This window comes from Marmota marmota, unplaced genomic scaffold, assembly GCF_001458135.2.
Source record: "Marmota marmota marmota unplaced genomic scaffold, marMar, whole genome shotgun sequence".
Classification (NCBI taxonomy): domain Eukaryota; kingdom Metazoa; phylum Chordata; class Mammalia; order Rodentia; family Sciuridae; genus Marmota; species Marmota marmota.
In genome coordinates, this window is record NW_025999998.1 from 10,211,135 (window position 1) to 10,229,369 (window position 18,235).

An 18,235-nucleotide genomic window follows, 5' to 3' on the forward strand; every position below is an offset into this window, starting at 1 on the left:
GTGTTGCATTTAGTTTTGGCCATTTTTCCTCCTTTAAGCGCTGTGGATTTTTACCAACAGATAGTGAATTTAAGTTCAGAAAAGGTTAAGTCCACATTTGAAAAGCAGTATTTTCTTCAGTCATAAGGTATCTGGATGAGCAAACTTTGGTCAATAATTCTCTCCTCTTCTCTTAAGGTGGCAGGTAAGTTTGTTCAAACCACTAGGAGCCATAAATTGTGCTTGGGATAACAGGGTGGAGGCAGTTTTACCTCAGGGCAGACACTAGATGTCCAGCACAGGAGAAGAAATGACTGCCCCCACCCAGGAGGCAAGACCTTCTTACTGAACTGAAGCATGACTTCCCCATGACCAATTTGGATAATGAGGCTGGAGTTTTTTGGTTTTGTTTGTTTGTTTGTTTGTTTGTTTTTAAACCAAATTCTAACATTCACTGTCATTAGAAACAAAACAAAAACAACTTCATGGATGCCCACTGTATATGTTAAGCAGCAAGCTGGGTGCCTACAAGTGATTTTTTTCAAATGCATTCTTTGAAAGAACTATGTCCTTATAAATATTCTGACTATGAGATAACATGCTTCTTGACTTTAAAAATTTATTCTTAACAAATGCATGGTTTTTATATGACACAAGATCCAAATCTGTTATTTTACACTTTGGAATACAGTTGTTTGCTCAAAGGAAGCTGAATTCCATGGGCAGTGTATTAGAAATGATCTTCAGGTCGATGCCATGTGCTTTGGGTGGGTTACAGTAGGGGACAGGTGGGCCATGCTTATTTCTTTGATAATTGCCCACAATAAGCGTGGCATCCGGAAGGTAGCTCCATAAATATTGTTGACCGACAGCCAGAATTCATTCCATGCTTCAGTCTGCCCACACTGTCTCTCCAGAAGATAGTCTACTCTATAAATACGTGTTTTCTTCTTTACAGAAGTGATAAATCTGAAATGGAGCCTACTCCTGTGAGAAACTCGAGCAGGAAAGAGGAAAGCGGAACAAGCAACTTGAAGTGTATGCACGTAGGTGTCAGGAACTGGCCTGCTGATCTGAGTCTCTGCCAAGGAAGATAGGTGCAGGGCGTCAGCCTATCTGCCTAAGTGAACGGTGGGAAAACTGCATCAGGAAGTCATTCTTCCTACCAGCCCCTTTGGCTTGTGCCTCCCCCAACAGCCAGATGAAAGAGGAGTAGCTGGCTCCTTATCACCATCTAGCAGCTGTAAAGGTGACACTGGGCTCTGCCTGCCTGGCTGGCTTTGAGATTAAACAGAACATAACTTCAGGGTCCCCAAACTACTTTGGCTTGAGAGCAAAGGTAATAACTTCTCAGACTAAACAGATAAACCCCCTTGAACAAAGGCTGGTGATCTTGAGAAAATAAAGGAAATGAAACCTAGACTATTAGATGTGTGCTACTTCTCATTTCTTCTCTGACCTTTTTCTGATTCCAATTTATCTTTTTTTAAAAAAATATTTATTCTTAAGTTTTAGGTGGACACTGTCCATTTATCTTCTGAAGACAAAAGAAATGTCTGGTTTTGAAAAATAAATGCCAACAAGTGTCAGTTGTAAAACAAATAGACAAAAGAACTGGACAAGGTAAAATAACTTTAGAGACGGTTGAAGTACCATGATTCTTTTTTCTGAAATGGTCGAAGTGTGATTGTAGGAAGAAGTTTTAAGAGCATGTATGGAACTTCACCTTATTCTCCATGGCCATGATGCAAATAGAAGCTGCTCCATCAACACACAGAGGTCGACAATGAGCAGAGCTGTGGCTGACCCACAATGCACAAGAAATGTGAGTGAGGAATTAGTGTTTGCTGTGGAAAGGCACTGAGACTCTGTGTCACACTATATAATTACTGTCTTGATTGATATTGAATGTTTTGTATAGGGCACTTGAGAAAGCTTCGATGGAGGGATGGATGATGGGAAGCATTTAAAAATCTCAGTGTTGAAAATTTGTAGGAATTAAGTATAAACCAAATATTTCTTTTACAGGGTGTAAAGACAAGTAGCTTTTAGATTAAATGTCAGCTTAAGTGACAAAATTAAGGTCTTATCAATTATTTAAAGATTTGGATTATGCAGTTTGATAATAACTTAATTAGTGATTCAAATGTCTAGTCCAACATTCAGGACAAGATCTGCCGTCTTTAGTTCAAGTTGCTCCAGACATGAGCTGACAGAGCAACTATAGCCAAAGACATCACTAAATGACTGACTACCAAACATGACCTCACTTTTGTCCTCATGGATATCCTTACCATGAGGTAGTTCTAGAGACTGGATGAAATTTAAAAACCTAGTAACCCAAACAAGTTCCTAAGTTTGCCTAAACCTAAGAATTCCACCTTATGGACTGAACCACGGAAGCACTAAACATTTCTTTATTGAACATGGGTCGGGGTGTGGTTCGAGGCTGATGCTGGGTTGGGGAGGTGACACTGGTATGACAGCTGCAGAGAGGTCCCTGCTAATCCCTAACATTGAAGTCTTTCTTAAGCTCTTATGCCAGATGGGGCTTGTCTGGGCAGGCAACTGGCATCCACTGAGGTGCTGAACATGTGCATCAGTTGGCATTGCCTATAGATGTTGGCACACAGAGGATCAGAAGTAGGTCACCATTTTCCACCTGGACTCAGCAGCTGTGTTCTCTATTTTCTCTTCCGTTCCACACGAGTCTTTAGTTAGGTCAGGTGCCACTTGATATCTCCTCTCCCACTGTTTTCTACTGTTAGACATCAAGGGAAATATATAAATTTGTTCCTAAGGTCATGGACATATTGGTGACTTAACCTATACCAGAAGCAGGTATTAACTGCGCCAATGCAAAGATCAAGCAGGAACAGTGAACTGAGAACCCACCATCAATCAAGTCTTTCCCTAGAGGATGTGCTACAGGACTGACTGGCCTTGGACTAAGCACCAAGAGAAAAAAATAGGAATCCTAAATTCTAACCCAAGGACTTTTTATAGTTTAATCAATAAGAAAAAAATTTGAGAGAGGTAATGAGATTATTTCATTCCTCAACTAGCACAATTAAGAAACGAACAGCATGTGATGTGCAAGCCATCCCAGGCTCCACTCCACGAAACTTTCACGGGAGGCGAGAAAAGGAAGCGTGTAGGATGCCAGAGGGACTAAAGCAGCAAAGACTAATTCCACCCTTGTGTATCTAGTAACAGTTTCAATTAAAATGCAATAAAAGAAAATGATACTATAATTCATTGCTTTGAAAGAACATTTTTAAAAATATTTTTTAGTTCTAGATGGACACAATATCTTTAATTATTTTTTTTATGTGGTGCTAAGGATGGAACCCAGTGCCTCATGCATGCGAGGCAAAGCAAGTGCTCAACCAATGAGCTACAACCTCTGCCCCTCAAAGAACATTATTTAAGCATAATGAAGCACCCCAACAGGCTGCATCAGGTAAAGAGACAACAAGGAGTATGAGGAAAAGTACATGTTAGGGCTGTATTATGTTTTAGATGAAAGATGTCCCCTCAAAATCTCACGGATAAGACAATGCAAGAAAGTTTAGAGGAGAAATGATTGGGTTATGAGAGTCTTAATCCAATCAGTGGTGTAATCCCCTGATAGAGATTAACTGAGTGGTAACTGAAGAGGTTAGATGTGGCTGGAGTAGGCTAGGATTGGGGCATGGCTTTGGGTATATATTCGTATCTGTCCAGTGGAGTATCTCTGCTCTCTGATCACCATGTGAGCTGCTTCCCTCCACCACACTCTCCTGCCATGATGTTCAGCCTCACCTCGAGCCCTGAGGAATGGAGCTGATCTTCTATGGACTGAGACCTCTGAAAACATAAGCCCCCAAATAAACTCTTTCTCCTCTGCAGTTGTTCTGGTCAGGTCCTTTAGTCACAGCAGTGAAAAAGCTGACTAAAAAGGGCTATATAAAAAGTAAACCATAAAATCAAACATGCACAATTTTGTACTAAGTAAAGGCTGTATTTGTATAGAATTAACCACACTCAGAATATTTAAACACAAACAGTAGAAATTTGAGGAGATAGGCTATGATTGTTATTTTTAAAAATATATAAATAAAATAAAATTTAAAAAAAGACTGTTCCACTAAATTCCACAGCCTCATTTTTCACACCAAAACCTCTAAGTCCTGCAGTTCTTAACATCAGGCAATCCCCCTCCCAGGAGGCACACAGAAACCTGTGGGCAGTATTGGGGAGTCATGTCTGAGCGCCTTTCTGACATTTAATGGACAAAGGCCAAGGACGCAACTACCCTGTGACACACAGGACAGCTCCTCACAAGGGGGTGGGGGGGTGGGGGTCTGTCCTACTAAAGCACCAGCAGCACTACTGCTGAGAAACTGCCACTAGGATTAGGACAGGGACCCACCTTTCCAGGACTTTCAAGTGCTACCCAAGACACACTTTAAACACCCTAAAATTCAACCAAATACCATTAATTTAATACCATTATGGTCTTAAAATACTGTAATTCTTATTTTTAAAAAAACTGAAAAACTTTGTAATTGCTACCAGCATCCTAGCCCAGGGACCCTGCACTGGTGGATTTGTCTGCTGGCCCACACAAGAAACAGGCCAAACAGAAAGAGAAAAAATGAACTTCAGGCAGTTTGATCAAACATCCCACAAAAGCAGTCACAGTTTATAGGAGTAAACAAGCCAAGCGATCTACATATGTCGATTTGGTTAGGCTGTGTTAATCAGAAAGCCGGCCTTCATTCCCTTGGCATCGGTCCTCAGCAAGAGGAAGTTTTTATTCTCAGTGTGAGGAAGTTCTGAAGTTAAAACAATTTGGAGCTTTTTATTTCAAAGCGGGTCTGTTTCATAATCTCTCCTCAAATATGAAAATGAGGAAAAGATTTTACATAAATTGGGAAAACCACCTCATTTCCTAAGAGGTGGGGTTGCTTTCAGGCTAGAGGTGATAAGTGAGCAGACACCCAGGCTCTAAGAATTATCAACACAGCTGGTTCCTGAAAGATCCCAGTAGCTCTTGCTCTGGTCTCCAAGTTCAAAGAGAAAGGAATAAAGAAAGTGGCCAGAAACCCCGCAGCTGCTGGCATGACCATGAGCACTGCTGACAGTCACTTCCTGTGGAGAGAGACCCTCAGGTCCTCTAGAGAGGCCTGCAGCTGCTGGGTGGCACCTTCTCCCTGGTCGACTTAAGGGGAGGAGGAGATAGAATACCCCTTCCTGGGGGGTGTAGAGATGGAATTCTGTGTGCTGCATTTGATGGTTTTCTTCCTTTTAGTTTTGTATTTAAGAGTCAAGATCACATGCAGCTTCCCAAAAGGCTGTCGATGCTGCCATCTAGTGAGTACTGCCCTCTTTACAACTTAAGGGCTCATGGGGCTATATCCTGAAGAGTTTGGGAAGCCTGAGCACCCGATTTTTAATTTCATTTGAAGTAATGCACCCTGTAGATTGATATGAGAAATAAAGTAATAAAGTTTGCAATCTATGGATTATTCTACTTAGGAATTAGCAAAACTTCAAAAATGAGCACATTGGAGTGTACCAGCAAGGTTCATTTCTCCAAAGGACTGAAGCTCTGCTGCCTCCAGCAGCGACTACACAGCCACACTCCCCGTCAGTATGCTGTTGCAGCAGGGCCCGCTTGTCCCTGTATGCTGAGAGCTTGTGCTTTTCCTGGGTTAGTAGCCTATATCTGGTCACAATTCCTCATTTGCCTTGGCTTTGAAGGAGCATGGAATTGAATGAGTAACCTCTTCCTGCATGTTTCCAAGCCCTCCCCCAATACCCACTATCTCCATCTTTGCTCCACACTCCTCCTTTGTACTACTTTCCCTCTGTCCTAGTATCTTTGTCTGATTTTAAATGTTTGTGTTTTTTTGTTTGTTTGTTTTAACTGAAACAAGATTGGGTGTACCCAAATAAGACATTAATGATATTTGCTGCATAGATGATGCTCCTTTTGGGATCTTGATCATGGATATGGATGTAGTTTTATGCAAGGCAATGGTGATCCCTGTCTCATTCGACTCTGAGGATTTGTCTCTACTTGCAAACTCTCCATTAAAAGGGCTGTTGATGATCTAAACTGGGGCTCAAACCAGTGCCTCCATCAAAGAACTCATTTATAACTGCTGTCGTCTCTTCTCCTTCCAATGTGGCCTCCTAAGATGTGGGGCTTAAATTTCTCCTGCTTCTTCAACTGACGGGATAGTTTCTTTACTCCTCATCCCACAAACCCAATCTGTCTCTTTATTTCTACACTCTGTCACTCCTAGGTAGCTGACCAATATATTACAATTTACAAAGCTTTTTTATATTACTTTTTTTCTATCTCAATATAAAGGCTCGTCTGAAGGCAGAACATAAACTTATGAGCAACAGGCATGGAGAGAACAATACAGAAACCCTGAAGGCTCTCCCTGAAAAACAGGCTGATATGGGCTAGCTTATCTCCATTGCAGTGCACACCATTCTTATCTAAGAAGTGAGGCCTATGTCCTGCTCAACTGCTTTCAATCCATGTTTAGATAATGACTCCCAGGGAGAGTTCATCACTGGGACATCTCAGACTTTGCATTGAAGTTTCTTATCTCCAGTAATTAGATATTAGAAAAAAAATACAGATTGCAAAAAAATCACATTCTCATTCCTACACCCAAGAGCCGCCAACACATGGCTCCGTCCATTTTCTTCAGAACTGCCCAAAGCACAAAACAAGTGATAGCTTCCTATGGCAAAGGATAGTGTAGGAAGTGGGTGGGTTGCTGGAGCAGATACTCTGGGTATTGTGTATGTACATTAAGCAAATAAAAGAAGATCTTATTTTAAAACATTGTGTTTTACAGGTTCAGGTTTATGCAGAGTTAGATGGTTAAGGTGACAATGAAAACTGAAAAATTATAGGGAAGATAAATGATCGAAAAGGCCTAGGAAAATGAGCAACAGTATCATCTAAAGGTCAGGTAATTAGTGTCCAGGGTTGTGAATTTTAGACACACTCCTATGTAACGAGACAGATTATTTTGAGAGTGACATGGAACATAATGTCCTCTGCGGCTTCTTTGTGTGGAACGGGCCTTCCTTGCAAGGCCCAAGGAAGATGCATTTGAAGAGTAAGACAGGAGACCAGGGTCTCGTGGTTTTTATTCCACGTTCAGTTGTCACTTGAGGCAACCCCTTTTCTTCTTATCTATGCTCTAGACATAGTCTTGGAGATAAAGTCCAACTACCCAGTTTTATAAATCAGAAACTAAGCCACAGAGTCAGTGAGGAACCTGGCCTAATGAGTCACCGTTGTTCAGTGAAAATGGTCTGAGACTTACTAAAAGACTTCTTAGCTTGCCTGTTATTTTTAATAGAAGGTTGGAGACTGGCCCCAGTACTAGCTAATGGAATTCAGTCAGCTGACAATGACACCTCTGAAGGCCAAAACCCACCAGCATGCCAGGCCACCTTCCCTTTAGACATGGGGGCTGGAGGCAGGGCTAGCAGACAGTGAGATGGCCACCTGATGATGTTCTAGCCAGAGTCACAAAGCAAGGGAGCACAGGTCACAGAAGACCTTTTAGAGACAAAGATTAAAAATAACCCCACAAAACCAGCAAACAGGAATACCACTGCTGCCCCCTCCCATGGGCGCTGGGAGGAAGTTAGTCGTTTTGTAAACAGTGGTCTTATGTATTGGGCCTCTTTCCCTTTGCTTAGCTGTAATTTCCAGGAAAAAAAAAAATGAGAAAGACTACAAATCTGACTTCTGCCTGTGGGTCTAAATCATGAAAGCAAGTCCCAAAGATACCCAGTTCACACATACCGCAAGCCAGAAATACTGTCTCAACTTACACTCCCAGCTTTCCGAGGCTAGCCATTCTGTCTGCAATAGACAATCCCTCTCTTATCTGCCAGGATTTCTGAATGATGCTTAAGACCAGGAAAGCTGCTGATGGTTCCACCATCTCTCCAGGGGCTTGGACATCACTTCACATACCTAAGCAGGTAACTATGCTTCATCAAACCGGCTGCTGCATTAAACCAACAGTGGACACTGCTGTGTCTTCTTGGGGGACAGAAGTGTTTAAATTCCATTAAAAATTTTTTAAAAAATTAAAACTCAGAGCTCAACCAACATTTCATTTCATTTTGTTGTACACCATCATCACTTCTATCAGAGCCATCTCCAACCCTTAGAACTAGTTTTCTTCACTCTATTCATCATTTGCTAAAAGGCTTAAAGAATTTTGATAAATATAAAGTATTTAACAACACTAAAACACATTCATTCCTGTGACTCCATTATTCCTATGAATATATCCCAAGGAACAAATTAGTATGACCTGAAAATTTTACTGCAGTGATATCTAAAGTAGTAAAGAAACAGACACAAGGTACATTTTTAATATTAGAAAGATGGTTCATAGATTATGGTACCTTAATTTGGTTGAATATAACTTATAATTATAAAGTATTCATGAATGAGTGGAAAACCCTGACAAGTAAAAGCAGTATTCTAAATAAAACTTAAACCACATAAATAAAATGTAAACTAAAAATGTAAAAATGATAAATTCTGTTATATTATAGTGGTAGAGTTTAGAAGTAATTTGAAAATATTTTAATTTTCTTTAACAAATAAATATAAAAGACCTGCTAACCAGTGGTCTGATGAAAATTAATTTTACCATAGTTCTAAACTAGGATATAAAATAAGATACCTTTCCTTTAAAGTTAAACTGGAATTTATAAGCTTTCTTAAATTTTAATGAAGTTCACTAAGTAAACAAGAAGCACTAATTGATTAAAAGGCAGAATAAGTTGGAAGGATCAGTGTCTACCAAATCTATGTTAAATGGACTGAGGCAGCCAGCAATTGAGTTTAAGTAATCTCTGAAGAATTTACAAATTCATTCAACGTGTAATTCATAAACTTATTAAATGCTTTCTAAATTAAAATAGTATAGTGACATCATAACAACACCACAATAAGTATCAGTTTAATAATTTTTTTTTTATGGTGAATTTTACTAGTCGAATCCAACTGCTATTTGTGACCTCAGTCTCTCTCTCCACCTTCACCAGCTTTCTGAGGGGTTAAGGGCATAGAGTTCCTCCCCTTGGGTTCTCAGAACATGAGGATTTTCACTACTCTTATAAGGGCTCAAGTTCCAATGGGTAACTGGGCAAGGGACAGAGGTGGCGGCCAGCAGTGACCCTGAGAGCCAACAAGAGGCGTGAGTACAGGCCCGGGTGTTATTTCCCATGCTTCCATCCAAGAGAATGCTGCACTGACAATGTGCATGAATGCATCTATTATGCATATCGCCACTGCCTTATCCCACTCAGAGTCTTAACACTGGCTTAGTTCACCTCCCTTGGATACAATCTGGACCATCAACTGGGGTGGAGGCTCTTAAGTAACTTTACGAGCTGGCTTCATCTAGGTGGCTTCTCAGGTGTGGTTCTTCAGCCACTCCCTAATAACTGACGGTCTTTGTGAACAAGTTCTTGATTTTGTTTATCCCGTTGGCTTGATGAAAGACAGACTGGCCCAATGGGCCTAGGCGATGACTACGCTGTCCCTTAAGTCAAGACTGCAATACAGCCCACCTTCAAACTTCAACTGCCTCAACAGGTCCCACGTTCAAATGCCCTAGAGTTAACCATCTTCATCTCACATGTCTAAAACAATGACATTATTCTACATACCATATTGAAATTTTGTTTTTTTCTTTTAGGTCTTAGAATACAAAAATATTGATAAAAGACTAAAGTAAAATATTAGTGAATACTTTACTGGAATGTGATATACATCAAATGAAGTCAATATTATTATAATCCTGAAAGTTTCATCTTCTTTCTCCTCAAATATTCCAAGGTATTGTACAAATCACACACACAGATTATCAAAAGAAAAAAGCCAAATGTTACAATACAGGCAACCGGGTAAGGGTACCAGGAACATGAGAAATTATGGCTAAGGGCTTCCAAGAGCTCAACCCAATTTCAACACATCTATTCCAGTGTCTTCCCTTGCTTACAATCCTTGCCACTCCAGCATAATATTGCCTCCCAAACAAGGAAGGGAAGCAACTATGATTCTTATAGTTCTGGAAGCAAATTTTTCTAGAACTACGCCTCTGAGCTGGGTAAATACCATCCCTGGACCAGGGTGAGGCATGTGTGCAAGTATGTGCAGCTGATCCCGGGACTGTGTGGAAGCAAGAATCTGCACAAGAACCAACAAGCCCACAGGAGAGGTACCAAGGGAACCTGTGTTTAGCAGGCATAACCATCTGTTTTCAAGTGGATTAGGACATGCCACAGCTAACCTTACTGCCACTCTGAATGACCCAAGAGCACACAAAGGAATTCAGGAAGGTGAAAGGGAATGTCATTGTACAGGTGATCAGTCCAAGGTGGTGTTTTAAAGAATGACACACGGGACACACAGAAATTAGACTTGGAGTGCCAACCCAAGGTTTTCTTTGGTCATAACGATACTTAAAAATGTGAGTGGCCAACTCAGTAGCCAGCTTTCTTTATCTCATTCAGATCCTCTAGAGGACGAACTCCCTCAAGGCAGGGACTTTGTATCCTTCAGTGTCTCTGGGTCCCTGCCCCCTCTATTTCCACAGAAGTAAGAAGCTGGTATACAGCAGGTCCTCGACATGTATTTGTTGAGTAGATGAATATGCTTTAGAAACTTGCTAATTCTAGTCCTTTTCAGCTGCCGTTGTCATACAAAAGCTATGGGTTAAACACCTTTGAAATGTTTAAAAATTTATGTGTCAGTTGGGGATATAGCTCAGTGGTAGAGCACTTGCTTAGCATGTACACGGCCCTGGGTTCAATCCCCAACACCACTGCCAAAAAAGTTAAAAAAAGAAAAAAAAAAGTTTTGAAGAAAGGGCATTAAAAAATTCATATATTATATATTCAAAATCTTAGATGCCAATGTTAATTTTATACAATTGGCTGAATAGGAAAACCAGAATTTAGAGTGTGACAGAAATTGTTTGGCCACCACCTACTCTAATGAGAAGGGAGTCAGAGCACAGGGCCCAGCGACAGCACAGATCCAGCATTGCCCTCAAATGCCATCTGGCACACAGAGACCAGACAGCTCATCACGGTTTCTCTCTCCCACGCTGCTCACTGCCCAAACAATAAATAATTCTCATTAGGTACTCCTTTACTTGTAAACCACATTTGCAGACTATTCTAGGCACTGTGGCTCTTTTGACTAAGTCGTTCCTTTCCCATATTCCAAAGCACTGGGGCAGAGAGTGGGCCAGTGATGATGCTCCCCCTCTATCCCCTTCTTTCCCTGCACTCTTCAACTTCTCTACCTTAGACCGTCCTGCTCACTTCTTGGAGGTAAATCTGATTATGCTGCCTACTTTTTTTTTTTTTTAACTCAGAATTTTATCATAGCATGCCATTCAAGTTATTCATTATTTAGGTTCTCCTTGCCTCTTCAGCTGCACAGAAGAGTTCACATGAAACAATATGTATATATTCTTCATATTTTCTTCCTGTTTAATAAATAGTCTCTTACCATTCTGAGCCTTTGTCCATGATCACTCTTTCTTTTAAGATGAATACAGTCTCTTCCTCCTTCAGAAAGCCCTCCCTGATGCCCCATATTTTGGATGCCTCTTCCCCATGCCATAGCAAGCTGTGCATAACTTCAAAGAGCTTCACATTTTGTTGAGGTTTTGTTTTTACTGTTGGGGTTGTCCGTTTTGGTTCTTTCCTCAGTTAATCCATCTTTCCTTTAGGGGGTGGGGTCATCTATTCTAGCACTGGACCATCGAGCACATCATAATCACCTCTGAAATGCTTGATGCACGCATGAATAACTAAGAGCTAGAGTTTATCTGTATGTATAATCCGATGACTTCCAATATTTTATGGAAAACGGCATTCTTCAATTCTTCTCTTTCAACACTTGGAAATTAGTGAGCTTCCCTCATAAGAATGGTCTACAGAATCACTGTTAGGGAAAATTGAGAAGTGACTCACAAATAGGAAGAGCTAAGCCTCCAGTAACATGATTTTTAAACACACACCTTTGACAACACATTTTAATCATACGCATGTAGTACATTCCCTAAGACATTTAGGACACACTCATACAGCAGAATATTTTTTGGATGAAATCTATTTCAGTTTCTTTAGCAGATGGACCATACACTCCAGCTATAATACCCTGAAATTCTCACTCAGCTACTAGGAGTCCCATTCTCTAGTATCTGCCCTTCTTACAAGTACTAATGCTCCAAGACCAGAATCAACTGTCACCTCCAAAGGAGGCATGCGGCTGGCTCTTGCAGTTTTCTCCAGCTCTCCACCTTCATGTCACCACAGCAGCACAGGCATCATGCATGGGACACCAAGCAGAGGCTCGACAACTGCCACAGCAAAGACAGCTCTTTCTACCCCTTAGTACTTATAATAGGGAAAAGCTAGAAACAACAATATCCAACATTAGGGGACAGCTTAGAAAGAAACCTTATATCAATTTAACAGAAGATTGCATTCTTGGTAAAAATGACCTTTATGTGATTTCTGCCCATTTATGAAAATATTTAGATAAAACAATGCTACATGGAAAAAATAAACAAAATAAACAAAGAATTTCTGGGTACACATTTATAAGGCAATTTGGAGTTATGAAGATCAACTTGACGTTAATCAAGTATCTTTAGCTTACATTCACAATATCATGTGACACACATTTTAAATTCTCCTACATTTAATACAGAGCCAGAGTACTCTGTCTCACAAATCAAAAACATCTCTGATGGTTCTGGGCATGGTGATACACACCTATAATCTCAGAGAATTGAGAGGCTGAGACAAATTTAAGGCCAGACTCAGGAATTTAGTGAGAGAGACCATATCTCAAAATAAAAATAATAAAGACACTGGGGGTGTAGCTTAGTGGTAAAGCACCCTTGAGTTCAATCCCCAGTCCAAAACAAAACCATCCCCCCAAAACCCTAATGTCTCTGCTGACCAGTGGCTCCCACCCACTTCAGTGTAGCACTGTTTTAAATCCAAACTCTTAAAAACAGAAGTTGAGAAGACTTACTTGACGTCCTATATCTGCTTTGAAATGGGCCTCATCTGAAACCACAAGCAAGTCCTATGAAGTCTACCCTCAGCGCTGAGCTCTGCACCCCAGATTTTGTTAGGAGCAACGGATTCAGTGAGTGAGTACAAATAAAAAGGAAAGGATGAGAACGAAAGCAGGGATGTGGGGAAAACAGTTTCTGTCCTTCCATCCTCCAGCACTGTTGAGGTACTTCTCCTTGTAGCACCTGCACTAGTGGGAAAGGCAGAATTCTCCCTCCTTCCCCCATGAACCCCCGAATTTCTCATTGTTCTGGGTCAAGAGATTAAGATGTTCTAAAACAGTGAAACTAATGAAGAGAGGCATCTCCCATTTCACAATGTATTTGACTTCAGCGTGTCCCCACCCCCGGCATCTTTAAGAGTCTATAAATGGCACATGTTCAATTAAAGCAGGTTTTTCTTTGTTGTCACTTTCTTAGTATGATTTAAGACACCAGGTGGTAATAAGACACTTCATAACACAAAAAAAAAAAAAAAACCACAGGCTGGGACTAATTGCTCCTTACCAACACAGCTGTTTCTTCACAACTTGTGAGTACATCGACAAGAACTTTATCTGAAAAATAAATTTTAACTAGGTGGGAGTATTACCTACTTCAGAGGCATAATAGTAAATACAAAGCACGGACAATTAGTTTTCCATCTCATATTTCTAAGGATAACTAACATGAAATTCACACGAAGCTTTTACATTCAAACCCATTAGTCAAAAAGTTTCTTTTAGTGTTTAAGTCATGTGCTTGTTGTGTTTGTGATCTCCACTCTGTCCCTTCTGAACCTAAGAAGGAAACTTTCAGACTCTACCAGCAGGATAATTCTTTTAAGTCCCCAATCATCTATCAGAGCAAAGCCTTCTTATATCTTAAGGCCAACACCTATGACCCCACTTTTGCAGAACCTGCAACACAGGTTTTTAATTATATGCCAGGTGACAATCTAACCTCCTCCTTTGTTCAAAACCTCCTTCTTCCAAAAAAGTCCTCTATCATAAGTCCCACACAAAGGCCCACACATTAGAAATTTAGGAAAGACAAATGGAAAGTGGAGCTCGAGTAGGGCTTTTTATTTATCCCAGGAAAGTTCCCAAATAGCCCATTTTGCTGGCTTCCCACATCCCAACTCTGTACAGCATGACTTTGGAAAAGAGTGAAGTCAGGGACATTTGCACTACAGGTCAAGGTAGTTAGTATCAACCTGTGTTCACAATCCACACACTGTTTAGTGCTTTTTCTGCTCACTCAAAATTCCACCAGCTCAAAGCCATGAGTTTCTACTTATAGAAAGAAAGTTCTAGAGATAAACCATATTCAGTTTGAAGGAAAGCCATGGTTTCCATGTTAGAGAGATTATCTTCCCTCATGTCCATATTCACTGGTCTCAAGGAAGAGGGATGGTTATTTGCAAAATGCCCAAAATGATGTCTGGCACACAATGCCCATTCAATAAACAGTTTTATCACAGAATCATTATTATTTCCAAGTCTCCAGCAAAGAGATGAAGTAAAGAACCAGAATAATCACAACTACTTGTTAGGTGCTTGGAATATGAGCTGTAACTTTTGCTTTAGACACTAATGGATCTATGAATGGTTACCCCAAAGTTAAGATTCTATAAGATGAGAAACTCTTGTTGAAATGAAGAGCAATTAACACACTACACTACTCTCTAACCATGACTTATTGAACCTAAAAACCCTAGAAAGACAAAACACCAAACATGTAAGTTCAAAATAATTTTAGATTTTTTAAGAGAGAAAATAATGCATTATTCTTTTAATAATATAATCTAAATACATATTATTCTGTCCTAGAACTAGGAAAAGATAAATAAGCTGATGATTAGTGTAAGAACTGTTTACAGTAAAGAAATACTAAATGTCCAAATGATAGATCTCTACATATCTCAAGTACTGGAAAAAAATGGGTCATGGTGGAAGCTATCTAAGCAAGATCCATTTTGAAAGGATGAAAAAGCATCAAGAGAAATTACACTAGATCTCCAAGGCTTATAAGTCATAAAAATATTTTATCAGTATACTCTGTATGACTTCACAGATAAAACAATAAGAAGAAATTAATTTACTAAAAGTTCTAAGTAAAACTCAAGTTAGTTTATTCCAGGATGATCAATCTGTATTTAGATATTGAATAAAACATCCCAATGTAAACATGTTAAGGAATACCTATAACTAATCTAAAATTCTTTATTTCCTTAAAGTACAGAATGGGCTAAAAAAAAAAAAAAATGAGTGTTTAAAAAAAAATTCATGAAAGGTCATTATAGGAATGTTAAGGATGCTTGGATGTTAATACTAGCCTTTCACTGTAAAGGTATATTTTCACAAAAACAAGCCATTCCATTGCATTTATAATCAAAGTACAAGGCTTTCCTCTTTCCTTGTGCATTGATTTTTAAAAATCTGCCTTAAGTGATCTGACTGAAATGGCTTTACATCAACATGACTTACTACCTAGAAATGTCAAGACCCAAGTTTCAGACCTGCTGCACCCATGTTCTCAGGGATGGACTGATGAAAGATAAAAGATAAAAAGATACCCCAGGTACAACGTTCGCACCTAGCACCCAGACATGGTTTATAAACATTGCTGCCCAATAAAGGGCCCAAGACTCCTAGGAGTAGTAGTAGGTGCTAAGGGTAGGGCAAGGAAAATACAAGACAAGGCTAGAACATGTGGAAAGGCCTCAAAGTAAGGAAGTGCTTGAAAAAGGGTAGGAACACATCAGAAGGGCTTCAGAGCTCGCCTGGAGGAGCTTCCAATGGCCAAAGCTGAAACAATCAAGCAAGAAAATGATACTATTGGTTATAAACTCATAGCATAAAATAACTACCTACAAGTTCGCAACAATGTAAGTAAATGCATGATGGACAGATGAAAAAGGAAAGCTCTTCCTTACAGAAGAATTAAAATTAACAAATGTATAAGGAAAGAGGCAGATATAAATCACTATTGGGCAAACAGCATTGTGATAATTATTGTAGGGAATAAACAGTCTAAGAAATGATAAATCCCATAGGTGATAGTTTGAGGAGAGATAGGATATTTGCACAGAATTAAAAAGTATCTTTCCAAAGTTATTAATTAATTACATAGGGAATAATTGTCACTTTAGTGAGAAGAAATCCAGGAGACCCTATCTGAATCAAGTGACAAGGTTACAAAGCACCACTAACAACAAAAATGGACATCTAGCAACCCGTTTTACGAAGCTGTGGAAAAGATACAACATCACCTTTGTGGTATTCTTATCAAAACACGAACCCCAAAGTCAACATTAGGAAACATCAGACAACCCTAAATCTAGAGCCATCCCACAAAATAACTAACCAGTACTGTTCAAAAGTATAGAGACCGTGAAAGAGAAGAAATTACTGAGAAACTGACACAAATTGTCAGGGTTTAATGAGTCGGAAGGCCTAAATGCAATGTGGACTGGATCCAGGAACAGGAGAGGAGTGGTAGCAAAGGACCAGATGTAAGGCTCAATTAGTATGACGTTTAGAAACAGCATGATTTTGGTAATTGTACTATGGTTATATAAATGTTAACATAAGGGAAACTGGGTGGTATACCTGTGAACTCTGTACTAACTTTCAAACTTTTCTCTAACAGTCTTTCAAAATAAAAAAATGTGAAAACCTGATGGAGAAAGAAAGCAAGTACCATTACTCTTGCCTGTCACTTCCATTTTGCTTTCTTTTCTTGGGCACTGTACAAAAAAGTATCTTTCTTATTTTAACTTTGTTAACTATGAATAACCATACGAAGAATTGAGACTCACAGTGACCCTGCTAAGAAATGAGCATGCTCTACCCTGAGTGCAGCTGAACTTTTCAGCTAGCCCTGAACAAAACAAAGTCTATCTTCAAAACATGTGGACACATTCTCTATCTGGTCTTTCTTAGATGGTGCCAGTGAAGGGAACACTCGGTTCTCAGAGAATCTGTCAACAAGCAAAAGATTTGTTGGCATAAAATCCAAAACTATTTAAGAGTGACTGCCAGCAATGGGTGGAGGGATAATGAAAGAAGAAGTGGTGTGGGGTGTATGAAAGGCAAGAAGGAAAAGGAGCCCAAAAAGCACATACGTGCCGACAGTTGCTTCTTCACCTAACAATGTGAAGTTAGACCAACATGCATTTAAAAATATCCTGTTTACACAGCTTGTCCACATGCCCGAAAGGATTTCATTGAATACATTCTACTTAATTATATATGTTACCACACTGCATGGAAATAAGGAGTTAGGCATACCTTTCTTTTTTCCAAGCACTTAAAGACTCAATGTAATGCTCTTAAGATATAACTACAAGTAAACATGCACTTTAAAAAGGCAAGGGGAAAAAAAGATCTCTTACTGTTCATCAAAAGGTAATACATGGTACCATGAACTATTATTATTCAGCCTTAAAAAGGAATGAGATTCTGACATGTTACAACATGGATGAACCATGAAGCCATTGTGCTAAGTAAAGTAAGCCAGTCACAAAAAGATAAATATTGTATGATTCTAGTTATGTGAGTACCTCAAGTTGTCAAAATCATAGGAACAGAAAGTAGAATGGCTCCCACAGGAGAGGGGAATGATAAGAAGTGTAGCACTTTTTTTTTTTTTGAAGATGAAAGTTTTGAGATTGGTTGCACAATAGTGTGGTCTTAACCTCACTGAACTGTTTGTGGAAAAAATGGCTAAGCTGGTTAATCTTCTGATATGTATATTTTAACACAAATTCTGAAAAAATTTTTTTGTTATTGTTTCGGGTTTGTGTTTGTGTGTGTGTGTGTGTGTGTGTGTGTGTGTGTGTTGCTGGGGATTGAACCCATATTCTAGGCAAATGCTCTACCACTAAGCCATCCCTCCACCCCTTGGAAAAAAACTGAAAGGCAATATGTGCACTTTTTTGCCTTAGGTATTCTTAATACTTTAAAGACATATTCACACAGGTATACACTGGTATAGGTATAAGAATAAATTGTTCTATTGTTTATAGTAGAAAAAACTAAAAATACTAAATGTCAATTAAAAAGCATAGTGCCTCGGAACAATAGGATATTCTGTAGCATTTAAGAGAAATAAGTTTA

The 18,235-nt window shown here is 39.4% G+C and overlaps 1 protein-coding gene and 1 long non-coding RNA gene across 3 annotated transcripts in view; one reads left to right on the top strand and one right to left on the bottom strand.

The window, feature by feature from the left end:
- The window catches only part of Kank1 (KN motif and ankyrin repeat domains 1), a 198,353-nt gene that overhangs the window by 97,915 nt on the left and 82,203 nt on the right, over positions 1-18,235 (bottom strand). The gene's annotated exons all lie outside the window — the stretch shown is intronic.
- Positions 8-1,466, top strand: LOC125617894. The gene is made up of 2 exons (XR_007349025.1): positions 8-184; positions 938-1,466. It is a non-coding gene; the product is annotated as an uncharacterized LOC125617894 (long non-coding RNA).